General features: G+C 48.3%; 1 pseudogene; it reads right to left on the reverse strand.

Annotated features, from left to right (window-relative positions):
- The window catches only part of LOC111544602, a 5919-nt pseudogene that overhangs the window by 407 nt on the left and 1609 nt on the right, over positions 1 to 3903 (reverse strand).

Below are 3903 nucleotides of genomic sequence, written 5' to 3' on the forward strand. Positions count from 1 at the left end.
TACACACATATATACATAAACACATCTAAACAGCATACATACACACACACAGACCAATAGCTTTCACCTTGGAACTCCTGCCATGAGGCAGCATCACAGACTCACTGACCTATAAAAGATAGCTGGATCCAAGTTATTTCTGACAAAATTGAATTGGAACCTGTTCACATGGCTAAGCTTTGTTTGCCCTTACAGGTAATCTAAGAAAACTGTGGACCAAAATTTTGGATAAAGCAGTGTTCATGGCAGTTTTGATTTTAAAACCTTCTTTCCTTCAGTTTCAAACAAGTTTCCAATGTTTATATTTTAGCTGGAACTGGCTGAACCATATAAGAAAAACGAAATTTCCAAGTAACCTTAAAACAGTGAGTTTTATCTCAACACCAGTAACTTAACAGCAGATAAAAGGGAGAAATAGAGAGCTTTAGAAGACTCGAACTCTACAATTGCAGGTTAACCATGCGAGCTCTGAATTTTCCTTATTGGAGTCTGCCCATCGTTTTAAAACATGCACAAAATGGGCCACAGTATGTAACCAGCTGAAGTCTCAGATAGTCTAGAAAATAGTTTACATGCTTTTTCCACCAACAAAATTTGACACAGATACAGGAACTACTCTGGAGTTCCAAAGAGGATGACAAAATCAAAGGACATTCCTGGAACCTGTTTCTCCCCTAGTGATACGGTTTAGCTCTGTGTCCCCACCCAAATCTCATCTTGAATTGTACTCCCATAATTCCCGAGAGTTGTGGGAGGGACAAGATGGGAGAAAATTTGATTCATGGGGGCAGTTTCCCCCATACTGTTCTCAAGGTAGTGAATAAGTCTCATGAGATCTGACGGTTTTATCAGGGGTTTCTGCTTTAGCATCTTCTTCATTTTCTCTTGCCACCACCTTGTAAGAAGTGCCTTTCACCTGCCGCCATGATTCTGAGGCCTCCCCAGCCATGTAGCACTGTAAGCCCAATTAAACTTCTTTTTCTCCCCAGTCTCCGGTATGTTTTTATCAGCAGTGTGAAAATGGACTAATACATGTAGTGAGGAGAGGGGCAGCCTATCTTGCTGCTTTCTGACAACCAGATGGACCTGGTCTTGGCCATTGCGATGCAGACTGTGCCCAAGCACCCTCGGAGGGGGGTGCAACACTAAACAGAGACGCAAACACAAACAGATCCAATGCAGACAGAGCCTCTAAACAGAGGGGAGACTGCAGCAAAGTCCTGAGGTCCTGTCCCAAACCCAGAGAGCACCACGGAGTGACCTGCATTAGGTGCAGATGGCAGAGACCCAGGCAGCACCACAGACTACCAATACTAGCTCTAGACAACTAGAGCCCCAGATGGCAGACGCAGAGGATTTCCAGGTGCCCTTCAGTTCACATCCCACATGCTGCTTCCCTCCCACCAGCAGAGGGGAGGGAAGGGAAAATCCCCAAGACAAAGGCAGTCTCTGCAGCTGCTAGGAATATTCCCTAAGGTCCTAGCCCTGGGGTCAGCTGACCATGAGCAGTTGGCATTTGCAAGTGGCTGCTGTCCTGCCTGGTAGCGAAAGTGTGTAAGCCCTGACTGCTATGTCCAATCTCTGCATTCATTGAAAACCAGGCACACAGGCTGAGCCACTTACAACACAGTGCCTCACACAAGGCACCAGATTTGTAAGCTGCTCAAAGACCAAAAACATGAGAAGCGAGGTGTGCTGGAAGGAAAGCAGATTATTTAAAAAAAATGCCAGCAGACAGGACATGGCTGGGCTCATGCCTCCAAGAGACCCTCTGTCTTCTGGTCTGAGAGGTTTTGGAAGGAAAACTTGGTGTGGGAAATATGTAGGGGTGATGCAGGAGGATGCAGAAGGGTGTGGGGGCTGCAGGGGGATGCAGGGCTGCATGTCTTGTTCCGAAGGTGATCTCGAGAAATAGCCTGTCTGAAAGTCCAGTCTGAGCCGTCCTGACTTTGGCCCAGTAGTGGTGGGCTCACTGTTCCTAACTCCCCCAGAGCAGTAGGATTCACATCTGGGTCTCTGAGCCTGGTTTGCTTCAAAATTAGCCCCTGGAAGTTCTTTTTTTTTTTTTTTTTGAGATGGAGCCTCCCTCTGTTGCCCAGGCTGGAGTACATACAATGGCACAATCTCAGCTCAGTTCAACTTCTGCCTCCTGGGTTGAAGCTCCTGCCTCAGGTTCCAAGTAGCTGGGATTACGGGTGCCCACCACCCCGCCTGGCTAATGTTTGTATTTTTAGTTAAGACACAGTTTCACCATGTTGGCCAGGCTGGTCTCGGACTCCTGACCTCAGGCGATCTGCCTGCCTCAGCCTCCCAAAGTGTTGGGATTACAGGAGTGAGCCACAGCACCCAGCCTGTAAATGGTTTTTGTTTATTTACTTTTTTATTATCAGAGTTGATTCTCTCCTAGATCAGGAAAAAGGCCCAGCAAAGCAAGGAGACTGCCTTCAGAATGCAGATTCTCCTCACAATACACAGCCTTGCAGGACTATTTTAAGGTACAGCAAGGAAATATAATTTGGGGTAAAATATTTCAATTTCTTTATCTGTCACATAATGCTCTACTAGAGGCAGGCTGGAATTTGGTATCATTGCTACAAGGAGTCATTTGTCAGCCTTTTTTTTTTTTTTTTTTTGAAATGGAGTCTGACTCTGTCACCCAGGCTGGAATGCAGTGATGCAATCCTGGCTCACTGCAACCTCTGCCTCCTGGGTTTAAGCGATTGTCCTGCCTCTGCCTCCTGAGTAGCTTGGATTACAGGTCCCCACCACCACACCCGGCTAATTTTTATATTTTTAGTAGGGACGGGTTTTCATCATGTTGGTCAGGCTGGTCTCAAACTCCTGACCTCAAGTGATCCGCCCACCTCGGCCTCTCAAAGTGATGGGATTACAGGCATGAGTCACTGGCCTGGCCTGGCTTTGTCAGTCTTAAGGTCTGCGTTGATGTTAATGATGGTCAGGTGGGCCTGAATTCCCATGGGGAGGAGTGTATAATGAGGCATGTCCAACCCCCACCCCCCACATCCGACCCTTCCCATCATGGCCTGAACTAGTTTTTCAGGTTAACTACGGAATGCCCTTGGCCCACAGGAGGGGTCCACTTAGGTGGCTGGGGGGCTTAGAATTTTATTTTTTGGCCAGGTGTGGGGACTCACACCTGTAATCCTAGCAATTTGGGAGGCTGAGGCAGGTGGATTGCTTGAGCTCAGGGGCTTGAGACTAGCCTGGGCAACATGGCAAAACCCCAGCTCTACAAAAAATACAAAAATTAGCCAGGTGTGGTGGCACATGCTTGTGGTACCAACTACTCGGGCTGAGGTGGGAGGATAACTGGAGCCAGGGAAGTCGAGGCTGCAACAAGCTGAGTTGGCACCACTGCACTCCAGCCTGGGTAACAGAGCAAGACCCTGTCTCAATAAACAAACAAACAAACAAATAAATAAATAAATAAGAATTTGGGGTCTGGGTGCAGTGGCTTGTGCCTGTGAGCCTACCACTTTGGGGGACCGAGGTGGGTAGATCACCTGAGGTCAGGTGTTAGAGACCAGCCTGGCCAACATGGCGAAACCCGGCTAATATAAAAATTATATTACCCCAATTAATATAAAAATTGACCGGGCGGCCGGGCGCGGTGGCTTACACCTGTAATCCCAGCACTTTGGGATGCCGAGGTGGGCGGATCACGAGGTCAGGAGATCCAGACCATCCTGGCTAACACGGTGAAACCCCATCTCTACTAAAAACACAAAAAAATTAGCAGGGCGTGGTGGCGGGCGCCTGTAGTCCCAGCTACTCCGAAGGCTGAGGCAGGAGAATGGCTTGAACCCGGGAGGCGGAGCTTGCAGTGAGCCAAGATCGCGCCACTGCACTCCAGCCTGGGTGACACAGCAAGACTCCGTCTCA

Source organism: Piliocolobus tephrosceles, chromosome 1, assembly GCF_002776525.5.
Source record: "Piliocolobus tephrosceles isolate RC106 chromosome 1, ASM277652v3, whole genome shotgun sequence".
NCBI classification, from domain to species: Eukaryota; Metazoa; Chordata; class Mammalia; order Primates; family Cercopithecidae; genus Piliocolobus; species Piliocolobus tephrosceles.